Here is a 26570-nt window from a genome sequence, read left to right as displayed (position 1 = left end):
CTCTCTTTCTATTTTCTCTTTAAAATGCGGCTTCGCTTCGAATACGTTTAGTAAGTATATGTTTACAATATTCTGAGAGATTTCTGTGACTCTTGGCAGTATTAGGGGATTGTTGGGCATTGTTATTGTAATTTTCTTTACTCTGAAAAAGAGAATCAATTTTTAACAATTTACTTATATGAATATAAATGTAAACATTTTCTGGATGTTTATACTCTCAGCATTTCTTAAAGCCATGCATAAGATATGTACATCCAAGTAAATTTTACACCCAGAAATTGAATTTCACATTCTCTTATAATATAATACGTTTTTTTTTTTATCATTTGAAACATTTAATACGGTTAGCTAATTTTGCAATTTATTTTCAGGAATTTTAAACACAGTTCTTTTCTCAACAGATTTACTTCTATTATATTTGCAGGACATATAAGCCACAAATCTATTGGCTTAGTCCATCTCTGTTCAACATATCAAAAAAAAAAAAAAATATATATTTGCATGCACCATTATAAATATAATATTAAAAATGTTTTTTTTTTTTTTGATTTGTTGAGTGGAGATGAATTAAGCCAATAAATTTGTGGCTAGAATACTAAAAATATAAAAATAATAAAAATGTTAATAAAGATATAACACAAAACAATTATAAAAGTTTCTAAAACGAAAAAAAGGAAAGGTTTTATATTTCACTTTTCTCTACGATAAATAATAAAAGTTATTTTTCACTTCGAAAAATTAAAATTCACTTATTGAAAATCACGTTCGTTGAAATATAATAAAAGAAAGAATGAAACATATGTTTAAGAATCAGGTGTTTCAGTTCTACAATTACAGATGTGTTTTATATCTTCTTCTTCTTGTGCTATTCAATAAATCAAATACCGAAAATTTGTTACCATCTCTGTGTTTTATGTGTTTTTATATTAAATAAAAAGAAATGAACGGAAAAAATTATTGTGAACAACAGACGGCGTTAACGTTATTGTATAAGTATGCATTTTATAAAACAGTTCAGTTTAGTTCAGTTGTTGTCTTGAATTGAAATCGGTAATTCGGCATAAGCGGAGCGTGGTTTTTCTTCTCTGAACGATGAAGATATAGAATTATGCGGATGTTTGACTTACTATTAACACTATTGTAAACAAAAACACTTGTTCGTTATAAGAAATGAGAAAAAAATCATTTTGAATGTGTATGAGTGCGGGTACTTTTTCTATATAATTTGTTTTTTTTTTACGTAAAACGGAAATTATACTTTTTGTAAGTGACAAAACATTTTTTTGTTTTTGCCATTTATCGGTTATACAAACATACGCACAAGCATACACAATGTAAACTGAAAACATATATGAGTTAAATGGAGAGGTACTAAGGTTTAAAAAAAAAGAAAAAATTAAAAAAAAAATATTAAAATTATTTAAAAAATATTTCCATCAAAAAGCTATTTTTAGAAAAAAAATTTAAAAAAAAATTGTTAAAATTTAAAAAGAATCGTATTTATCGTCTTTATGTCGGTTATGACGGTTAAAAGAAAAGCAAATTTAAATAAAGCAAAAAGTGCGCAAAACCCCCACTTCCGGGTTTAATGACTCTGGCGATTTTTGTTTTTGTAAAGGTACGCTTCAATTTTTTTTTATTGTTTTTCGCTTTTTGGCAGCAACAACCACAACAATGAAATAAATTTAAAATTATATCAAATTTGCATTTATTATAAAGAAAGCTTAAATAAAATCATTTCGTTATAAATAACAAAAAGAACTTGAAAAGGCGTAAGTGCTGAGATGTTGACGTAAATTTCGATTTCGGTTTTAATTAGAAAAAAAAAAAACACGTCTGCAACCGCTCTTAGATTTTTTTCTTTATTTATTTATAAATAAGTCATTTAAAAATATCAGCGTAAAACGCGTATACAAATTAAAAACAAATTATTATTAAACCACTCAAGGCAGGTGAGTAATAAAATATGTAAACTAAAGTAAAAAAAAAATGACAAGAAAAAAGTTTATAAAATAATATTACAAACAAGAAAAATTGTGAAATATATAAATTTCATGCAAATAACTTCCTTGTTATTAATTTAGTTTTTTCTTTTAACATTTTTTTTTCAATTATTTTACTGTTTTCTCTTTATGTATTTATAGGAATTATTTATTAATTTTTTTTTTTTAAATACCGTTTCTTGTTAGGAATTATTTATTTTTGAAATGAAAAATTTTTATTAAATTTAATTAATAAATGAAAAACCGTTACATTCAATAAATATATAAACACTAATCATTCGCACCGTCAATAACATTATATGTATGTAGATATAACAAATGCATGCCCCATTCACTATCGCACACTTAATAATTGTTGGTTTTGTTTTTGTTTGCATTTTTCTTGAGATGTTTGTTTTTATAGCTTGATTCGTTTTGGATGTTGTTGTTATTGCCCGTTGTTATACCACATATTTCACTACATTTTTGCCGGTTAAATAAAAATGCGGCTAAATAGTGTATAGTGCTTCATACACCTATGTATGTATATGCATATAAAGGGTGTGACAAAATGATTATAAGATTTGAGTATTTGTTTGATTTAATTTTAATTATGCTCACCTTATCGCTCTTTGTGTATGTGCGTGCGTGCGTGTGCGTGTGTGTGTGTGTGTGTGTGTGTGTGTGTGTGTGTGTAGACTTCTTATTAACTCTAACTCACTATAGATAGAAGATATTGATTTAACACTTGATGCATATAAGAGTTGTTTTTTAAAATGGTCATCAATGACGCATAGGTGCGTTAGGTTAATTGATCAATTAAGAACAGATTAAGAGTTTACAATTTTTTTATGTAACAATTTGTAGACTGTTGATATTGAAGACTCATCCAAGATGGAAATACTAATAATATAATATCGAGCATTTGATAATCGATATCTTGGTCGCCGTTTGTAATAGTTATGCAACCAATAATTACAAGTTTTTGTAAAAGCGTCGTAAGTTTGCTTCATTAACATTTATTGAAACGACTATAAATAATCGATTTCCTTGAAACAATAGAATTACAAAACTGCTGAGAAATGCTCCTTAAGTAAATAAACACTTATTTCTTTTTTTACTGATGCACACACTTTAAGCTGGAGAAACAATTTTTGTTGGCCCACCCGTCGAATACGTATGAATACTCATGCTTGAATAAAACTTGATTACGCTACGCTACGCATATGATTAGCGCCATGCGCACACACATGCATACCTTTCAAACGCCGACTAATTCATTCAATTCTTATAGATACATTATTACAAGCATAGATGCATATATATATATATATATATATATATATATATATATAAATATAACCATATGTACATATAAAATGTTTACCTGCAAATAAATATAGCATGTGTATTTCTATGTTTGTTTGTGCGCACACAACCGTATATAGATATGTATATACGTATATATATATATGTGTTGCTGTTAAATCTGTAACAATAATAACAAAAAAAAGTGTCAAGTTCATTGTCCAAAAAAAGGGAAAAAAACAATAAAAGCATAAACAAAACACCCTCACGCCGCAATCTAATCAACCACTTCCACTATATAAGCCTAACACAACAATAAAAACAACAACAGCAATAGCAGAAAGCAAATATCTCTCCATCATATATATATATATATATATATCTCCTGACTTCCGAAAATACAAATGAGTACAACAAGTGTTTGTGTCGATTTAAGTGTGCTATTACTCTTCGGTGGGTTCCCTCACTTCGTTTCATAAACGTACATGTGCTATTCTCACTTTCTCTCTTCCTCTCTTCGTCTCTCTTGTTTTTCTAACAGTAACCTTTTTGCTCAGTTGTATTTGCGCTAATTCTATACATTTCTATGATTCCTATTATATATGAACGCGCTTGCACATGCACATGCATGCGCAGGTATGTTCTATTCTGTATTGTATGATTTTATGCATTAATATATATTTACCGTTAGTTTATTATTTTAAATTTGAAAAAAAAAAAAAAGGTTGCTGTGTTCATATGCATTAATTACATTTCATGTGAAGTTTTCCGTTATGTTCGTAAATTAGTTAAATTTCAATAAATTCAATAATAATTTTTTTTTTTTTTTGTAAAATGAGAGTTTAAGTTATATAATCATATTCTACATTATTCAGATGTGTAACATTCAAAAGAAAAATGAATAAAAAGTTTGTATAAACATAATACCGAACCGATTGTACTATACCTTATATGCTTAAGATTTTTTCGGAAAACTAATGCAAGCTTAAAAGAGAAATGAAAAAAGAAGAAGAAGAGTAAGTTATATCTAATAAGAAAAACTTACGAATTCCTACTGCCCTAAGCGTGCATCCGTGCATCTATTGCAATTTATTTATGTCTATTTTATTCATAAGTGACCGTGTCAATCAATGGTTAATAGTCTGATAAATTTCGATTACAATTTGTATTAATGTTAAGGAAAGTTATTTCCGAGAAATGAGAAATGAGAAAAATATTAAACGATCGTTACTGTTCAAACTACGCAAGAAAAAAAGTTTAGTTTTATCGTTTTATAACTGAACGATTGTTAAGCTGATTCTGTGGAGATGATGCAAAGTATCGACGTTATATATATATATATATATATGTATAAATAAATATCTTTAATCTCTTCACACCTTTCCTTTTTTATAATTATAAATAATTACTCTCAATAATATAAAAAGAAGAAGAATTTGACATTAACTTATTTATTACTACATATCTTTCAACAAGAGATTTAAAAATTTTTTTGTGGTTTGTGTGCACGAATAACGGTATTTCTGATATATAAAGTGCAGTAAATTCTTGGCAATCCATATTGTTGTTAATATTTGAGATAAAAATACATTTTTTAAATATTATAATAACATATTTAATTATTATTAATTGTAGAAATTTTAAAGAAAGAATTGCAATTAATTTTCATTTTATAAGCAATCTAAAAACGTAGATATATGTTTACTTCTATCGTTCGATACAATGTTTCATTCAGTCAGGATATGCTATCCGAAACCTATACAAATGCCTCGCTGACTAACTCTTTCCAAAATTGATATGTTTTCATATATGAGAGATGTGTCAAAAATCTTCAATTGTTAGCATATGATGCTGATGCAGTGCTGCGATAGGGTGAAGAGAAATGTGGGTGTAGATATGAGCGATCGTATCATGGCCTCAGTCTATCGAAAAAGGTTGAAAATTTTTTCATAGAATTGCTTTTCTATTTTGATTTTCTAAATTAAAATCTTTCTTCTAAAGCTTCCGGAATATAGAAAAAACCATTTCACTTATAGCTTACGACAAACGCTCAGTGGCCATAAAAGCGGACGTTAAGATTTTTTGTGAATATTTATTGTTTTCCTTATTTTTTTTTCTTTTGCTTTTTAAATTCACTTTAACATAAAATGATTAAATCGAACAAAAACGGCAAATTTTTGCTTGCCATGAAGAGGTTAAGCAAAGATAATCAAACGTGCTTCTGTTTAAGACCTGCATTTTTTGAATTCCTTTTTCGGGATGTTCTACTTTTTTTATATGAACTAAAGAAAGTGAAGAAGAATGGTCTATAATCAGGAGAAAAAAGAACACAATGGTATTACATTTTTCAAAAGGTAAAGTAATAAATAAAATAAAGCAAATCAACGGCTTAAACGTTAACAGTATTGTCCCCCTTACAGCTTAAACAGCTACATTTGCCGCTTCGTCATTTGCAACTTAATAATTGTGTATCATTACTTCTAGAAGAAAAAAACAAAAAAAAACGAGAATTCACTTTTCGTCGAGAAGAGATATGAAAATTGTATGTGATGCCGGATTGCATAACTTGCGCCCATATCAGTTACGTTTCTGCTGATTTGGTCGATCAGAACTAATTTTGTTTCAAATTTTTACTTGTCCCATCTTTGTAAACTATCTAACAATATGCAGATAGGTGGGCAAAAAGATATGATTTAATCGATTCATAGTGTTGATGCAATATGTAATTCTGATTTATTTATTTATCTTATAGCTTTTTTTCTGACCAATCAATCATCCAGGGAATGCCCCCTATTGGCGTAATGAGGTGAGGGACGAAGAGGTATGCCGTTAGTGAGAGTTCATCAGCTACTGCCAGAATTGTTAAATTTAAGCGTTTAGTTTCTTTTTTAAAACGAGTCATCCATCTTCTTATCATTAGACAATTGTATATATATCCGTAAGATAAATAGAAATTTTGGTTGGGAAGCATTTTTTATGACGCTGACCGATTTAAATCCATATTTGTAGTCAACTTAAACTTTTCTGTCTAAGTGCCTGTCGATGTACACTTTGCTATTGTTGATTAGATGGCGAAATTTTCACCCAAATAAGATCGTAACTCTAGAGAACCGTTACGTGAAAAGGTGCTCAACACCATTTTGGCAAAGTAAATTGATGTGAAACATTCGAAACGGACGTGAGTACGAAAAGTAAGCCTTAAGATGGCCAACAAGTTTCGATCTTAATAGTTCACAATGAATGTTGTCCCATAATAGCAAATTAATTAATAAAAATTATTTGTACTAAATTTGGATTATAGCTCTGAGAGGGGCCCCGATGCGAAAATGCATAAGAATTGTCTTAGAGGACGGCAAGCATTACATTTTATAGTCGGCCTTGGCCGATCATCATGTTCTTATTCCGGTTGATTACGATTAAGGCGTTACGTGCGTGGAAAACATGGAAGTTTCGTTGCATCTAGAAGTTGGTCTTTGAAACGCACGGCCGAACATAATAAATTTGAATAACAAATGTTGCTCTCTTTTCGTTCACCTTCTGAACTTTTATCAAAATGTTTAAAAGTTTTCCTACTACACTTTTAGCTAAGGTGATCAAAAATTCCTGTTTTTGTTTTTTCACCTATACTAACGCTATATTTCGTTTGAGCTATCGTATCGTAAAAATGCAGTTAATGATCGAAAAAAGATAAGAAATTTGTCGTTGGCATGTCAAACCTTTCCGGTTAGATGTATAGAGAGTGACGATTTAAACAAAAAATAAGATGAAAAATACAGATAATTTTAGGATTTTCTCCGCCCTGTACAGTTGCTCATGTAAAAGGAGGAAAATTTTATGGAATCCATACTTTCTTTTGTTTTTTTTTTTTTTATTCAATAAGTCATTGCTAAGTCTGTACGATAGGAAAAGTTTAGGTACTGTAAATACCATACCAATAGTTAGGCCTTTAATAGTTTCGTATAGTTCCCATAATCGATGAAAACGTTTTATAATATTTCCGAAAACACGAGTTGTTCTCACCTCGAGCCGCCGAAACCCTAAAATGTAGTTAAAAGAATTTTTCATTTAGTTTGTTAACTATGTGGTTGTGTCATTTGGCCAATCTGGATGGCTTTTTTTTCGCAGTAAAATTTCTGTATAGTAAGATTTAATCGATATCTGCAATCTGTAATGCCGTTTAGGCCAACTTTTACTTGCATATGGTTCTGCAGGCTTTTCGGTTACAATTTATTTATTTTTTCTTTTCTTTTTTGTCCAAAATCTTAATCTTACTCAAGTGTGTAGGTAAAAATAAAGAAGAAGAAATGACATAGCGATTTACTTTTTTAACTTTTCTGAAGCGTAATCACACTCTCCCACCTATAACAATACTGATTAATTTTGATTTAGGCATAGTTTAAATTCCTCCGTGTTTCTCGAAAATACAATATGTACTATCCTCAAGAATAGACATTGGTTCTGGTCGTTAAAAGTGTGAATAGATTTTTCTGCGTTCACTTACAACACTTACTAAAATTTTGCGACGTATAAAGCGATATATTTAAAAAAAGAGAAAAAAAAAAAAAAAAATCTATTGATTCAACAACTGAACCGTAAAAAATGAGAGAAAAATAATTGCTTGATATTACTGCCAAATAAGACTTTTCCTCGAAACAAAAAGTCTCTCTTCTGCCCTCTCTACTCTATCTACTTTGTGCCAGGAACTGTCATCTACAACTGTAGTTTTTAAATTTAATATTTCATATATACATTGTATTATTTATTTATATCTATATGTTTTTTATTTTTTCTTTGCTCATAAATAAATAAAAAAGTCAATTACGGATTAATTGGAAATGTGTTTAAAACACCAAAAAAAAAAAAAAAAAAACAAAAAAAAAAAGAAAAAGACAAAAAAATAGAAAGAAAAACAAAAAAAAATTGCTTCGATTTGCAAACAGAGTTAAAGAACGAATTTCGCTGAGTAACGCGTGAACGTAACATTGGGTACTGTAAACATATTATTTATTTACATATCGTGTGGTTACTTGTCACCCAAAAGTCAAATGTGGTTCTCTTTTTTTTCACAAACGAACGGATAATTCGCTAACAGTTTATTTGTTGTAATTGTAAGTATCAGGCATTATTCGATAATCGTATCGAAAGACGTTTCACCTAAAAATCATCTTTACAAAGTCAACAATGCCTTTTTCATTCTCTCCAAATTGTAGTAGTATATATCCCTAATAAATCTGCGTAATCTGCGTTGGCATTTTTGTATTTAAACTGTAATTCGATATTTTCTCACGCCACCCCGGGAAACGCGATTGTAGTTTGAAGGTCTTACCAAAACGTCTGTTCTTCGAAAAATAATTTTTGATCTAGAAAAAAAAAAAAAGAAAAAAAAAAAGAAAAAGGAGAAAAAAAAATTAAATCGTTTCAATTAAATAAAATTATAAATTATAATTACATTAAAGGCAGGAAATATTTTATTTCAACTGAAATGCAAAACAAACAAAAAAAGTACATTTGAAGTCGACAGCAACAGCTATAACAAAAACAAAAAAAAAAATAATACAAATTTTCCTTGAAAATAACGCTGCAATCATAGGCAACAAAAACAATAACAATAACAAGAGTGTAAAAAAAAAGGTAATAATAATGAATATAAAGTTTTATCACATCTCTACAGAAATTGCAAAGGTTTTTTTTTCTACTTTTTTTTTGTTTTTAATTAAAAAATGCACAATAACAACGAATAAGAGAAATCACCTCAATTTTATAGAAAAATATTAAAAAAAAAGATAATAAAAAAAAAAGGAAATATAAACGACAAGAAAAAAAAAACTTATCTCGCCTTAGACCGAATCGTTTCTCACCCATCACCGATTGTTCCTTGCATCTAGTGTAAAGTAGGTACAGTTCGTATTCTTGTAAATGTTTGTTTTGCAAGGCATAAAAAACATATCGTGGATAGATATAGTTATATCAACATATCGGCGTCTTGGCAACACGAATATAGAGATTTTTTTCTTTTTTTTCTTGGTTCGCTTTAAAAAAATTCACAAAATCGACCCATAAGTTCCTCCCCATAGAAATATGGCAATACGAATATGGAGTTTTTTTTATTTTTTCTTTAAAAAGTCGACAAAATCGACTCATAAGTTCCCCTACAATTAAATAAAAATCAATAGAAAAAAAATGAAAAAATATTTTTCATTTATTTTTTTCTTACATTACCATATTAAGATATTCTTGAACTTTAGTTTTCATTTTAATATCCTTTAAAAAGTTGTTGTTGTGTATTTCTATGTTTAGAAAAAATATGTTACAAAAGCTAGATATAGATACATATAGAATGGTGAATAGAAGAACATAAACAAGTCATCTGCATGATCTTGATAAAAAATTTTCAACTGAATTTCACTCAGTCATTTCTAATTGGAAAAAAGAAGCTTTGCAACAAGTTTTGTTTTATAGCATATCTTATAGGGCGAAATAAACGTATATATGTAAACTAACTATAGTGACAAAGGGTCACCTGGTGATCTGATTTGAAGAAAAATTTGCGTAAATTGACAACTATTTTTTCATATATACACACACACACACACACAAACACAAACACACATACACACATACACAATTTCCAATATCTTTCATGTCATTATATATCAGTTTTGACATGTCACATCATTTTCATATACGCTATTAATAAACCAACAAGGAACCATGTCCAGAAAGAGCGGGATATGCACAGAGAGAGAGAGAGTGAGAGAGAGAGAGAGAGAGAGAGAGAGAGAGTCGCCTATGCGAATGTGCAAACTTCCGAAATTTGTTTATTTTTGGAACGGAAGTTGAAACTTCTTTTCATGGTGGCTATAATAAAAATTCAATCTTGCATATCCATCATTTAAGTAGTGATTTCAATCCATTTTAATGTAATTTATTATAACGTACCAATATACTATTCAATAAGTTCGTAGGGTTGGGATAATTTTTTTTTTTTGCAATTTCTTTCAGTGCTATGTAATATTCACTGTTGCTAATCTTATGTTCCTTTTTAAGATAGTTGGTGAATGAATATTATAACATGCGCATCCCAAAATTCGGATACCATAACCTTTTCAGCTGATTTTTGGCATTTTTTTGTCTTCGATTTTGGATAGATTTCGCCGCAAACTCGAGCAAACTTTGTCGTATCTACTTCGAACAGAGTGCTCTTCGTTTTCACATCTATAGCGTGTCATCTGTATCATGAAATTTTATTTTTTGATCTTTCAAAACGAACGGTATTTGCACGGATGCGTTTAAAATCAGCAAATCACTTCTTTAGAATTTCTCTCGATGCAATAGAGGCCGAATAACACTTGTCAAGGCGTATCTTGTTGCTTAAGCGATCGATATTTTTTCCCATTAAAAAGCAAAGCAAGCTTTTGTCAAAATGAAATATTAAGATTTTTCCAAAGTTTCAAAAGTAGTTTGAAAAGTAGCGTAACTAAAATAACTGTAATTTGTAAACTAATGCGAGAAATTTCGAAAGAAAAGTCATTTGAAGGTAGATATTATCTAAAAGTCACCCTATGAACTTGTTGAGCAATGCGTAAGATTAAATTCGCTAGAATTTTCTTAAACAAATTTCACGTCAGTCAAAATAGTCCTTTTGAACTGCGTTGGTGTGCAAGTGTTCTTGGAAGACGTGAGAGGGAGATCTATAGTATTCGCAGATTTGAAAATCGCTAAAACAATTATTCATATAAGGACGGTTTAAAATAAGATTTTTATGGGCCAGTGATCGAGAAAGTCTCGCTCGATTTGAAGCATTTTCAATAGCGTTTGTCTTTGGGCCAAATTTTTATTTTTTCTTATTATTGATTAAAGAAAAGAAAACAAGACGGACGGACAAACTTAGATTGATTCGGATAATATATAAAATTTTCTCATGCTTCGGCAATTTGCAGAGTAATCGAATGTCCATGATTCCAAGTGCTGGATTTTTCAAAAATTGATGAAAACAAGTCAAAAACTGTAATTGATTTAATGCACCGACGATTTGATTTTATCTGCATCGATTGTAGTCAATCGATAACGATGTGTGTCTCGGTGTTCCATGCATAGAAAATATTCACATGCCATAATTAAAGAAAATTGCATTCGTCATACCATGACTGAAGACTTCTTTCTAAAATTCTTAGCTTGAATCTTAAAAGAATTCATTTAAAAATCAATTCATAGGAATACATTCCCGACATCTTGATAAATATAACAATGGGACTAGTTAGTGTTCGAAGAGCCTAAATATTCGAAATGAAAAATTGATTTAATACAGGAATATTCTATACGTGATTACTAAAGAGAAGTGAATATATAAATCATATATATATATATAAAATAATAATAATAATAATAATAACAATAAAAAAAAAAAAACAACGATTCTACAGATTGCTTTAATCAATCTTGAACTTGTAAACCAGAAAAAAAAAAAAACATGAAATGAAATTTGAAGGTTTAGAAAAAGTTTCGAGTTTACGATTGTAAACGTCAACGGTGGGCGGCCAACCTACATGGCTATCGCATTCATTTATCACGTATAAATAATATTGAGCTATTGAGCTAGAACTTGTTACATTGAACCTTCGGAACTTGATATGCGGCATTGCCTATTATCTACAGATCGTATCAAGATAACTATCGTACATGTGGCTTTTACTGATCATCTCCAAGACGCTGTCATTTTGCGATTTCTATCAATTAACTTCCGACGCAGCCGTTAGAGATGTGTGCGATTAGTCTGACGCCGATTCCGCTTAAATACATTGCTTTCTTTAAGTTAAATGCAAAGCCTGCTGCAGCGTAAGAGAGATTCGTTCAGCAAAGGAGCTTGGCTTTTCTCGCCCTTCAACCCGTGTACTTATGTTCTAACCTCTCTTGTATTTGATCATTACATTTCTTGTAGCCTATCTAGGGCTTTGAAGTCAACACAATAATAATAAGAAAAAATTAAAAAAAAAAAAAAGTTTCCATGGGAAGCGAACTAATTCGATGAGACCGCTTAGCTATCTTTGTCGCAATCTTGACACGAGTTTCCTTTCGCTTCGATTGTTTTTCGCAAACGTTCGTCGTACGAACCTTCTTGCCTTTTATTGATGCGGTATGAAATGCTCTATCAATTCTTTCAGACAGTGTTTTATAACTTTTCCACTAATCTCCTAATTGTGGTCATACCAATGAACTTTAGCTTTATTCATTTTTCAAGCGCATTGGGATGTGGGCATTTGCCAAGGCAAGCTCTTAAATTGCGATTACACTTCTCCGAGCGACGATCATATCGGATTTAATTTTATAGAAAATTTCATGGACATATTTGAGCATTATTTAATGCGAATACCTAGAGTGCAGTTATTATTATTACTTTGTGTCGAATATCACTCTCTGATTGTAAGCAATGCCTTTATACAGTGTGAAGCTTTCAAAGATAAATCAAGTAAAGCATTTTTTAGCTGTAGGTCTCGCTAACAGCGAAATCAAATGTTTTACGTAAAAATTTTCTTATCTCTCTTACCATACCAGGCATGAGAATATGGACCTTTGGCTCGCTAGGTTCATTTAGCTTTACTTTTCCTTGTGCTAGGCAAGCAAGGCGAAGAGTTTGATGCGTATTTCTAAGTGCCATGAACTTTCTTCCATTAGTGAGAATAAGAAGATTTATATATATATATATATTTAAATATCGCGCTTCAAACCCTACCTTCCATTTACAATGCTTTATCAAAATATTCTATACTATTACAGATAAATATTGTTTTCTTGGCTTTTTTTTTTTGTTTGTAATAAAAGGCAAAGTACGGAATAAATTAAAAGAGGAAAAAAAAAAAAAGATTATATGGAAAAAAGTAAAACCCCTTGAGTGTGTCATAGAAATACTATTTAACTTTTTTCTTTTGAATTAATAATAGAAGCAAAAAAGAAAAAAAAAAACACTAATAAATAAAACAATTATTTTAATACTTCGCACCCCTAACAACACTGTCGACGGCCGACCAACTGTCATTGCTTGGCTAGCAAACAAGCATTTAGTAGTTTGAATTGAATAACAACAACACTTTAATTGAGAGTTTTTTTTCTTTTTATTTTTTTTTATTTTTATATTTTTTTTTATAGATTTTTAATTATTACTACGAATTATAGCTTAAGTAAAACATAAAAGAAAAAACAAAAAGAAAAAAAAAAAAAACAAATAAATACATTTCAAAATTATTTTGCAAAAAAGAATGAAAAAAATAATATGACATTAATTAAATTTTATGACAATTTTTGATAAACGCTTTTCATAGCGTTTCAAAAGTTTTTCATATATCTCCTAAGGGGACGCGGTGATGTGAAGAGTTACCCTTTTCAATGATTATAAATTTATCTACTACTACGGATGCTTTATCCGAAAACTACTAGTCATACAGTCTAATCACATGTCTCTTACACGTGTTGAGTTTGGCGGTAAGTAAACGCTTACAAAATGTTTGTTTTGTAATTGTGGGCGTGGCAAATTGAATTGAACTAATTTGAATAATTTTCGCATAAAATCATTTCTATAATTTTTTTATGAGAATTTTTGCACTAAATTTGTGGCATTTTTTTCCCTCGCTTGTCTGTCTGTCCGTCTGTCTACATTGTGTTCTTCTGCTCAACCTGTACGGGTTGCAATTTTTGAGATATTTTAATGAAATCTCATACAAATGGTTCGGATCGGCCTGTTTTCTCAACGACTTGTCACATAAAGCTTTTTATTAATAACTGTAGGTTGGTGTAGGGTATTAAATGCTGGACCGCGGCTAACTACAGTCCTTTCTTTTGTTAATTGTGATTAATAATTAGATCAATTTAGAACAAAGTTGGAAAAAGTTTCAAGTCATTGCCATCGCGAATAGGTCAAATAAAAAATGGACAAGCGGACAGATAGACATAAATTTTATGGCCTATCGAGATATAGGTATACGACAAAAATCTTTTATTAATATACATGTATATGTGCAGTTTTCAATGTTACAAATTATGTTAAAAATTTCTATCTGTTGGTGATAGGAAGAGAGAGAGAGAGAGAGAGAGAGAGAGAGAGAGACGAAGAGAGAGTAAGTAAGACATTTACATTCTTCTTAGATCTAATTTTGGATTATTCTGAATGATCATGCCAAGATCTAAACAATATATTGGAAAAAACAAATTTGATCTAAATCTCAATCGCAAACGTATTTTATTTTCGTTTATTTTTGGAAACGAAAAAATGGACAAAGCTATACGAGACGTGTAAAGCATTTGATTAATTGCGAACGATTAGCTCAGTTTATGCTTTTGTCACCAGTTTAAAATGAATACTTTATCAATTTTTTTTTTTTTTTTTTTTCTTTTTATATCATCATACATCTGGTACGTTTCCAAGTTAGTTGAATTTTTTGTCAAATTTTCATATGTAGGTGAAGGACGTGAGAAAACCGAATTCGATCAGTGAATTAAGATCACATTTGAAAAATTTTAATTTGAGCGAATTGAAAATTTTACTTTATAGAATCGTCGATGCGTTATTTGTCGTCGTCGTTACGTAAACGGTATAATAAGGTTAGTAGACTTTCGCCTTTTAATAGTGGATAGAGATGATGGATGAAAGAAAAGAAAAAAAAAAAAAAAAAACATTTCACAGCTGCTATCGTTAAGCGTATGCTTTTCATAATTCAATACGTTGCTCGGTGGCGCGAGACTTACTTGCTTGCTTGTTTGCTTGCTTGCTCGCCGCACACACATTCATAAGTGCATACAAACTGTCTACAATATTGATCAGTAGCAGTAACAATAAAGGCAACAACATTGGATTAAATATGTAGGTAAATTCATTCATTCCATTCATTCATTTAACAGAAGGTAAGGAATTCCTTTTTCACTTTTGTGTTTATATAAATTTATCTTTTTTTATTATTATTATTGTATTATTATTCTTTTTGATTTCTTACCTTGCGGTTTCACAAGTTAATTTTAAAACAAAAAATCATCAGATAATGTTTTTTTTTTTCCTTTTTTTTTGCTTATTTTTTAATTTCAGTTAATTTTTTTGTTATTATCGCTCGTTTTTTTTTTTATTTTTTTTCCTCAAAGTAATAAATAATAAAAAATATTCATAAATATGATTCATTACCTCACCCAAGCCTATACAGTTCTCTCTGATTATTTGAGGGTTTTTTTTTTGTTTTCTCTTTAGTATTTTTTAGTATCTCGGATAGTAACTGGGGTGAAGGGGAGTGGTGCGGTTGGGGTTATTATTTCGTTGACGACATCTAGAAATTTACATAACGAGTATGGTGAAGTATAATTGTTTTTATTGTACCTTACAGCATTTGTAGTGCAAGGATATATTAAATTAGTGCGAATGTGTGCATCCGTCTGGTATTATACCGATCGACTCTGACCCACTTCCTGAATTGGTCTAAGCTTGTTCGCGCGCCTGTCTGTTTTGTTTTTTTTTGCGTTCAAGCCATGGGTGGCAATTTACGTCGACATGTTTTGCACCAAGGACAAACGTTATTGGAAATGATTCGGAACCGACCACTTTTCTCATACAAGACCATATTTTGAAAAGTCGTTAGTTATGTGGGCAAAACGTACCGTGGCCGCGAGAAAATCTATTGCGCACGGTGCCAGACTATAGTTTTTCGCTTGTTCTGATTAGATTAACATTCTGCATTCTTGTAAGACAAAAAACTATAATTATATTTCCCTCATGGTCCATAAGCAACGTTTGCAAATGCAACACTATGCCGACAAACATACCTATGCCTGCGTTGGTGAAATGTTGAAAGCAATTTCGAGAAAGGTCAAGATATTAGTAGCAATAACCTAAAACTTAATGTGTAACGGTATGAATAAAAAATTTTATTTTGAATGCTTGCAAATAGCGCAGCCTTAAGTGAAAATGAAATATGATTAGTTCATCGACTAACCTACGGTTAATAATAAATTATTGTTGAGGACACGCGGGTATCTAAGATTCGTCTTAAAATGTATTTTATTTTGTGAGTTGTTTACACTTGTTTTTTACAATCTTTGTGTTCACACAACGGTAAGGTCTAACTAGACATTAAATTTGCTGTTGTAGCTTTTAAAATATCAAGAATCTTAGGTATCGGAAATTCTTACTGTCTTAAAGTACGATATCATTAACATGGTGTCTTCCTACTTTCCTCTCCCTCGCCGTCGCCCTCGCTCTTTTTTTGCTTGTAATCTTCTAACTTTAATATAAAATATGGTTTGTTCACAATACAAAAACAAGTGAAAACGCTGTAGGGAGACACGGCTCACCATTAATTACCCTAAATCACTTTGCTTAATACAGTCTAGTTATTCAAATGGCGATTTTTCGAAATAAGAAGTTATATTAAGCGTGGTCGAAACAGTAACCCGATTCGAACCATTTTCTCTAGCGTTCGTCCTTTGGTCAAAACACTCGAGTGCGCCATATTTCATTGAAATATCTCAAAAATTCCGACTTATTTTTAAAAAGAAAACAAAACGGACAGACGGACGGACGGACAAATTTAAATCTGTGTAATAAAAAGTCCTTCTGGGTATTGTATACATCCGTACAAAGTTAACTTGCTCTCGTATCACAAGTGGCGTAACCTATAATTTCAAGGTTCGTTTTAGTTTTGGAAGCTAGGTTTGCTCGATCCAATTTTCAGTTTTCTATTTCGATTGAGAATAATCGCTACAACGAAATTCGATGCGAAATACATTCTTATCCTTTCTCTAAGAGGAAAAATGAGAAAAACAAAGAAAAGAAAGTCTTGAATTAATTGAAAAGTTATTCCACCTTACCCTACGTTAATTGCATTCGAATTGAAATTTTCCATTTTTAAATTCTTATAAATAATGTCCTTATCCCCATACATTTACCTGCTGATGAATACTCAAGGTCCCTTCTAAAGCAAATAGAGTCGTTTTCTGTATTTATTTTGCAATATTTATGAAGCAATAAAAAAAAAAAAAAAAGGAAAAAAAGGCATTCACAATTATAGAATAAACATAACTCGGGAATCTTAGGCATATTAGCTTCGCCATCCGTTTGTAACGCGTAATGCCAACAAAGAAGGAAATTAATAAATAAATGCAACGCTGCCCCCAAAAAGTGTTACGAGAGCGTCCGAAGTTTGTTCTTCTCTTCTTATCGAAATTCTAGAGATTTTAAAGATGAAATGAAACGGTATATATCATGAAATTAACAAGTCAACCACCCCCCAAAAAATACCCTATACCATTCTACACGTAGTCATGTAACGGCTTTTCAAAGTAGCCATTATATGGGAAGTAATCAAAAAGCAGTCCGATCCAAACCATTTTCAATAGCGTTCGTCCTCGGCCTAAAAATATCGGTACGCCGAGTTTCATCAAATATTCCAAAAAAATGACGGTTTGTGGGTTGAACAGTAGGAAACCCGACATGCAGACGGACAGATAAGCCTAAATCGATTCATAAAGTGATCGTGAATCGTTTCGTATTATAAAAGATGGATTTTTCCCAAGGCTTAATATACATGTATAAGAAGTAAGAGATAGAAAACACGAGGAATTTGAAAATAAGCATAATTCACTCAAACCCAGGACCATAGCTGTAACAAGAAAAAAGGAAAAGCGAAAGAAACTCGAAAATATCCGAAACCGAATAAATTACGACTAGTAAGAGTTATTGACCCGATATTTCTCTTGAATTTTCGTTGAACTCGCCTCGAAAACATGCAAAATGATAGATATAGGATTATACGACTATCACTATTGATACTCTTGATGTCAGGAAATTATTCTTCATATTTGCTTTTAAGTAAAGTTGGGATGTCCGGCCATCCTTAAAAACTAATGCATTAGTACTGCGAGTATTTTCGTAATTGTCCCCATGACATTTAATTGCTTGCGAAAATTTTTACCCCAACCTATTACTTACCTTCTTAACCTAGATATAAATTATTTTTTTTTATCATTTTACGTTGATATATTTTATAGGTTTTGAGCTCAATACTTTTTTGAGTGTATTAAAATTTTGCAAGGTTCCCGTAAAAGTTTGTATTCAATCAATCGAATCAATCGAGTCAAAACGGCTTATTATGATCATTTTCAAACTTGATTTGTCGCCTTGAACCACTTGAAAGTGTTTATAGCAAGTGACTTTTCTATTGTACCGGTGCATAACGGAGATATGGACAGAGATGTTTTGCAGATTACACTGGGTCCTACTTTCGATGGCCGCCAAAAAATCTATTGGAAGTAAAAAGTATTTATGATGCATCGCATTTCCTTATTCGTAACAGTTAAGTTCGCATTTTTATTTCCATTCATTGATAGTTTAGCTTCATATTACTTATCTCTTTGGCGTAGTGTACACAACGGTTGAGTTAGCGTGCTACTATTGTGACGACTTTACCTGTTTCGATAATAATTTAATTAATTTTGAATTTGTTATATATAAACATATACATTTATATATTTATAAACATATATATATGAATATATAAATAAAAATAAACTAGAATAGTTTTTCACTTGACCTTAGTACTGTGTTAATAATTAAGCAAACTACTCAATAATTAACAGTGTCAGTATAGATTTCAGGGAGTACAAAATTAAGGTAAATGAAATTTTTTTTTTTTTTCGTTTCAATCGTTTTAAATTTATTGATTTTTAATTTCCATATAGATCCCATAACACAAAATCTTAATTAGATTGATTGATTCTAAAGTTCTTTGTTTTCGATTGTCAAACTTGAAATGCAGACAGGCTGCGTGTGAGAAAGGGAGACAGAGAGAGAGAGAGAGAGAGACAGAGAGAGAGAGAGAGAGAGAGAGAGAGAGAGAGAGAGAGAGAGAGAGAGAGAGAGAGAGAGAGAGAGAGATAGCGAACATAAAAAGTTGAACCTATAGGCGATCGACTATAGAAAATGAATTCTTTACAAACGATTATAATTTTTAATTGGACGACATGCCTTAATAGAATTATGAATAGGCTCTCGTATTCATTAGCGGAAATTTTAATTCTGTTAAGCGTACAAATAAGTTCGCTGCATTGATATTGATTACTTTATTAATACTACGTCTTGCGTTTTATCAAAAGAGTGCAAAGGATTTATTTCTATATTGAATAGAATTATATTCTTGTCTGTGAGTAAACGAGCATCTCTTAATTACCTTGTTATATAAAAAAAAAAACAAAAAAAACAAACCAGGTGGCTTATGTAAGATAATCCTTCGAGAGATTCAACCCTTTAAAAACAAGATGACCTACAAAACACTTTCAAAATTGATGTCTCGTTAAGCTATTGGCGTGCGAGCGTCTTGGATACCTATACTAGACTTCATGCTCCTCGTTAGATGCGGGTTATTATAATCAGGCAGTCACGATTAATTTATGCTGCTACACATAACATATTTGGGACAATATATACTATAGAGTCCAAGTTACTTTTCTAAGCCTTTCTTTCAATTCTGTGAATATCAACAACGACAGGGATTACAGACTTAGCGTCATGTCATCGTTATATTTACTTTCAAACTATGAATATATTAGGGTTATAAATAAATTCCTACCGCTGAAGTTGGTTGCTTCATAAAACACACCGGTCGCTATCCATTTACCCGAAATTTTGGCTATAGATAACTCAGATATCGATATTTGAACGATGTAAGTTTGAGTTATTTGCAAGTTATCGTTCCCTAAATATCAGAGTTTGAAGAGATGGACGCTATTTACCGTACTACGTTTTTCTGTGCTTACAATTGGATTAATCTGGAAAAAAATGCAGCTGACGCTGTGCAATAAGTCATAAAACAGTTACAAAGCGGTTTGCGAGATTTTGGGCAAACAGTTGTAGTCAAGAAAATCGTTGTAATTGTCTGTCCATCTTACGGAAAAACAAGAAAAAAAAAAAATTTTCAGTTTAGGCTGGAAAGTTTGACCGCACCCGCGCTATATTCTTCCGCCATGTCCACTTTCGATGGCCATTTATGCAGGTGGATGCAGTCATATTGAACAGGTCAGCGGTTCAAAAAAGTTGAATATGCCCGAAAATGGGCCGATGATTACTTGGTTGCCAAACCGGCAAGGAGACGTATATGTTATCAGATAGATGGCAAAAGATTATAGATAATGATAATGCTTATTGCGATTTTTTTTTTGTTTTTTTTTTTTTTTTTTTTAGGCAGTTGAGTGGATATGGACTAAGGCAATATTTCGATTATTAAGCTTTATAGAAATTACATTTTAAATAAGGTTAGAATTTATTTGTTGTATGCTTAATAATTAATGCTGGGACGGCGTCTTTGCATAAAAAGCGACAATCGTGTGCGGAGAAATTTTTTAATTTCCAGTTTTACGCTTCTTAAATAGAGGCTCATCCTTTGACCTTGCATTGCATTGCATTGCATTGCATTGTGGAATAGAATATGTGTATAGTTGTATAGCGTAGTAGGAAATGTTAAAGCTTCTTACGAGAACAACAGTTACGTTTCGTGCAAGTGTGATGAAGCTTGTATCAAGCCGTTACATAAGCATTATTGCCCTTCTACTGTAACGAAAACATCTTTGAAGTTCCTAAAGGATTCTTACATGTACACAAATATAACTTTTGGGTGTGATTTGTGGGCGGAAATGATCATTCTCAAATATTAAAATGAGCTTGGAATTAGTTAACCACAAAGCGGAACGCTACAGAAATATGAAAACTGATTTTTTATGGCAAAAATTGAATGCGTTTTGTGGACTCAACAAAATGTTGTAAATCAATTTATTGAGAGACAAGTTAAACACTCGTGTAGTGACGAAAAATGCCTTCGCGAGCTTGGGACAAAAATCATGCGTTCGCCATAACTCTATTAGACTTTTTACTTTGAGGCTATGCTGGATAATTGCGGCTATTTTAGAGCAACCGCGAACACTCAATGACCTTGCTCACTAAGACTACTCGCGTTTATCGTGTTATAAATAAGAGTAATTTTTCGTGGAAAAAAGTCTAGTACAGAAGAATTTTTTATATAAATTGAAAAAAAAAAAAAAAAAACTTTTGATGTGTATTTCATATTATGTGTCATATATGTTTTTGAATGCTATCATTAATCGAATGAAAGAAAGTTTCGATCGTCTGTCTATCTCCAGAAGGGTTTTGACTAAAAATATTACTTACTCTTACCTAAAAGTACTTGAAAGAAAAAAAGAAAAATAGGAAAAAATAAGATCAAGTCCTTCCCAGATATTTTAAGGAATATATTCGATCTGGTCTCTTTTAATTTCCTACATACTACAGTCTAAAGTTCTTTTCTTAATATGAATTTTTAGCTTTCAAGCGGTGTTTAAATAAAATTCTATTAACATTTTTCATTTGTTTTGTTTTGTTTAAGATATTGAAAAAAAAAAGCAAAAAGCAAAAAAAAAAAAATAATAATAAACGAAGGTTGAAAATATTGTCGTGAATGAACTTAAGAAAGGCCAACATTGAATGTTTGCATACACTTGAAAAAAGTTGATTAATTAAAAACTCTTGACTAATTAATTAAGTAATTTTAGTTAATTTCAGATATTTTGAAAAATTCTTTCATTAAATTCTTCTTACATTGTAGGTTTTTATATGTACATATATATATATATATTTTTTTCAGATATAAGTATGAACCTATTGTAGGTCGAAGTCGATGTTCGAAGGGTTACTTATATCGTTTGCAATAGACAAAAAAAAAGATAAACAGCAAATACGTATCGGAAAGCTTATAATGCATGTAAGGATAAGATTTAGAAGCCACCTAACCTTAAAATTCGAATTAGAATTATTGAAAGCATTAATCTACCGCTCCATGGGTCTGTTCACTGGAATTTTGCAAACACAAAAAAGTCCCCAACGGCTTGGGTACATATATTTTATATCGGGTAAACCTGATTTGTTGTCAATTATCGACTCGCTATACCGAGTAGTGAGTTTACAGCTGTTACGAAGGTATGCACTTCTCTTGCCTATCGAATGAGAAATCGTTTGATTGGAAAATTGCTATCAAGTAAATTAAATTAGGATCGAGTTTACTGCCAAATGATAGCTATAAAGCGTTCCCACGAATAGTTGGAATGTGATATTCATCTGTCCACGGCCGTAACTTGTCGTAAGAGAAAGCTAAACTAATGAGAGATTTGCGGTTTTGTGCAAATACGTATCTAGTTAGTAAGTAATGTTTTTTGAAAGCGCAAAATAATCCAGGATTTAGCAAAACACTCCATTAGTTAATAGAGATTCTAGATTCCGCTGTCTGAAGTCTTTTGCGGCTTCTCCATTTTTTTTAAGCTTTTCAAGGCTGTGTTCAACTGATGTTTTCTTTTCTTAAAGAATTTTTAACATTTTACTAACAGATTTCTTTGGTCTGTTATAGACATATGTATATATGCCTCTACATTACTATATATGTCTGCATGTTGCTTGTGGTATGAAAAATAACTAAATTGGTTTCTTTTTATACCTTTTTTTTTTTTTTTTTGTGTTATTTTTGTTTAAGTAAAAAACTAATTCTTGCAAAAAAAAAAAAAAATTATACATACATACATAAATAAATTGCAGTTGTAAACTAAGAGAGAAAAAAGACGAAAAAAAACACTGAAAAATACAAACCAAGGAAAGGCTGGTTGACGTCGACGTTGCTGGCTTGGTTATTGCCGCGGCTGTGTTTACCAGCTTTATTTTATTTTTATTTTTTTTATTTTCATTTTTGTTTTTTTTTATAATTTTTTTTATTTCATTTTCAACTTTTTTCTTCTATTTAGAAGAAAAAAAAAACATGTTCGTTATATTAAGAAAAAAAAAAAAACCTATAAAGCTTTAGAGAAGTAAACAAACAGAGCTAGAGAAATAAAACAAAAGCAAAAATAGAGGAAACAAAAAAAAAAAAAAAAAAAAAAAAAAAACTGAAAATAAAAATCCAACTCTCGTCTAGAAAATAACATGAAATACAAAAACCTTTAAAAAAAAAGAAAGAAAAACTTGCTTTTGAAAATGTAGAAAAAAAGGTGAGAAAAAATTGAAGAAAAAAAAAAACTGAAATAAAATATTACAACAACGTAGAGATAAGGAGAGCATGGTGTAGGGAACATATATATATATATATATATATATATAAATGTAAATATATATATTTGTACGTTTTTTAACACACAGCAGCGGCCGTAACTTTTTCTCCTGTTGTTTCGTTGGAAATTTTTTTCAATTTTTATTTTCACCATTGATTAATGCGGAGCGTATTCATTTTATTATTGCATTTGTGACAAACGTTGCAGATTGCCGTTCTTTATAAATAAAGAATTTTCATATTATAGCATTTCACCAGAATTCTTAGCAATTTACAAACATACTGCCTACCATTGAAAATGGTCTTACAAATGAAAGCGAACTAACATGCTTGAGTACTCAGTTGCTTGCTATATTCCCTATATACTCTCTATATTCGATATATGCGATGTATATGTATGGCTTGTAAGGAGAGAATGTTAAATAAAATTTATTTCTTTTCATAATTTTAAAGACTTGTTTATGATAAAGATTTGCCCATTTATTTATTGATCGTTCTTATTTCCTATTTTTTCTGAAAATATATTTTTGTATGCAAGTAGCCCTTAAATAACTTGCTAACACTATTGCCTTATCCTAATCATAAGAAAAACTTAGTTAAATAATTTTCCATAATAATTGAACTTGCCATCGGGAGATGCAAGAACAGGCGCTCACACTAACCTGAAGAAGCAATTGTCCAATTCCTCAGCAACATTGTTCTCATCAACTTTTTCGTTCTTTTTGTATTGATGGTCAGTTAGCAAGCGCTTGGGATTACTGATTAACTCAATTGTTCGACGCAAATAAGTAGTAATCGGAGAGAATGAAATTTAGGGAATGTTGTCGCATGTGCTGTTATTTCTCAGTTGAGTGCTTTCAAGGCATTTTTGCTCATTTCGTATTGCCTTGTTGGATATCTTGCTCGTCTTTTGAACAGCGAACAGTCCCAAACAACAATTTTCCGCACAATTTTGAATAGAAATTTTAATGTCAGATATCCAAGATTCTTTCAAGTTTTTTGCCATACTAAGTATATAGCCATTTACATATAATACTTTAAAAATCTGGGAGGTAATCAGCCTTCTCTATTAGGATATTATCAGGTTCCTTTATATTATCTCTCAGATATATAAATAATAAATGCGCGTGACTTTAGACTTTGTCGGATCAAGATAAAAAAATAATTTAAATGCGCCAATAATAGCTAAATTATCGTAATAGAATCGGAATGGAATTATTAGTTAAGATTTATTTTCTATTGTTGTTACTCTTAGTGTATAGATATCCAGTAATCGTTTCAATCGTTTCATATTAAATCTATTATTTTGTATATAGATTCTTACACTATCCTATCATCTATCAAATGCACATGCTTTTCCGCATCATGTCTTCAGAACAAATTTAGAAATAAAAGAAATTTATCCACGTAATGATGACGTCTCTATACAGGCACTGCTTCTATGAAAGGGAACCAAATTTCATTTTAAGCTTAACGATGTTTTCGTCCGTTTCGTCCGTATATCAGAATGCGGTCAAATGTACGCGTTATTCGCTTGCCCTATTGTTCAATACTGCATTTTCCACAGATCCGATCCGAAATTAAGCTCAAAACTTAGAAGCATCTAGCGACGCTAATCTAGCGTTAATTACCATTTCTACTATAAAAATTTCTTATCCCGCATAAATATTCGATATAAGTGTGACAAAGAGAAGCGGGTTTTGATGGCTTCTTCAATCATTGTTCCATACTGGAAGTATGTCAATGTATTCTCACTCCGTTGATAGTACATAAATAAATGTATTAAGGATCTTTTAAGGCTTTCTCCTTTCATGTACTTCAGCAGTGTGAGTGTTTGTTAATGGGATGGAGTTTTTCATGTTGGGAGAAAGCAAACTTGAAAAAACCTCCAACTTACTTAATTTAATCTTAGCATGAAATTCGAAAATCGGCTCTAATTTTTCATACAATAATATATGGTAGCACTTTAAATTACCTTGAACGAAAATCAGAAACAATCGACAATTAAATAAATAGTTAAAAAAAAAAGAGGAAGAGGAGATTAGTTACAATATTTACCGGAATCATGTTGAAGCGCTTTAAAACGATAAATAAAATAAAAAAAAAAACAATTCCGTTGGTAAAAAATTCCGATTTTTATTTATTCGCTTAAGGCGATGGGTATCCAAAATTCGCCTCACGGCGATGATTACAGCTTTTTCTGTAAAAATATTGTAGATTGTTAAATGCTGCTGCTATGAAAGCAAAAAAAAAAATAAATAAATAAATAAAAATAAAAAAAAAAAATAATAAAGATGAGGAAAATAAAAGAAAACATATAGAAAAAGTTAGCATTTGACGTCAAGAATCTTGGCAGAAAAATAGAAAATTACGACAGTAAAAAACACAAAAAAAAAAGAAAAAAAAAAACAAAAAAAAAAAAAAATGAAAAAAAAAGGAAAATAATAATAAAAAGCACAGAGCACACAGCACAGAACACAGAACACACAAAACTAGTAAAATAAGTGAGAACCTGAAGCTGTATATAAAGGCTAACGCACTTCTTTAACTCCCTGCTTCTCTTACTTTTCTTTTTCTTCTTCCGTTATAAAGCTAAGCTAATGACAAGTAGGAAATTGTTGTACATACACGCACGCACATACACATTTGACCAGGCAGCCAGTTCTATGTGTGCGTTCAAGTAGTAATTAAGAAAAATTTGTTGCAAAAAACAAAAAAAAAATCGAAAAATTATTTAACTTCTGTTACTTCTAACGAAAAGAAAATCGTTTTTATTTATTTATTTTTATTTTTTCTTTCCCCATACCAATTTTCTATTGCCTTCTATTCCGATCCAGCATACTAGATTTTCTCCATATACATACATGCATATAGCAAAGATTTTGGATTTTTTCATACTCGGCTTTGAAGCGTTCGTTTATAAAATCTAGAAATATGCAGCAGAAGCGCTCCTCCTCTGGAGCAATACGGCAGTCCGAGTCCGAGTTGATGTAGCGTTGTCCTTTCGTTCGTGTGTTTGATATTGAATTGAGACACGCGATAAAATGAAAAAATTTCATTTTTGAACATCAAGTTTAAAAATAATTAGTCTCACAATCCGTTCACAATAGACAGGGAAATGTTGTATATAATCAATTCATAGCAGATAATAGTCTTCACTTTATTTTGAACTATA

At 30.7% G+C, this 26570-nt stretch overlaps 1 protein-coding gene across 1 annotated transcript in view; it reads left to right on the top strand.

Moving 5' to 3' along the window:
* Nucleotides 1-13521: 13521 nt before the first annotated feature.
* LOC119644808 (protein tramtrack, alpha isoform) overlaps nt 13522-26570 on the top strand; it is a 73089-nt gene continuing 60040 nt past the window's right edge. Inside the window, exon 1 of the mRNA XM_038044549.1 lies at nt 13522-13766. The gene's annotated coding sequence lies outside the window, so the exon portion shown is untranslated. The remainder of the gene's footprint in view (nt 13767-26570) is intronic.

Source organism: Glossina fuscipes, unplaced genomic scaffold (genome assembly GCF_014805625.2).
Source record: "Glossina fuscipes isolate IAEA_lab_2018 unplaced genomic scaffold, Yale_Gfus_2 0, whole genome shotgun sequence".
NCBI lineage: Eukaryota > Metazoa > Arthropoda > Insecta > Diptera > Glossinidae > Glossina > Glossina fuscipes.
The sequence above is the reverse complement of the archived record's forward strand: the minus strand, read 5'-3'. Positions and strand labels throughout refer to the sequence as shown.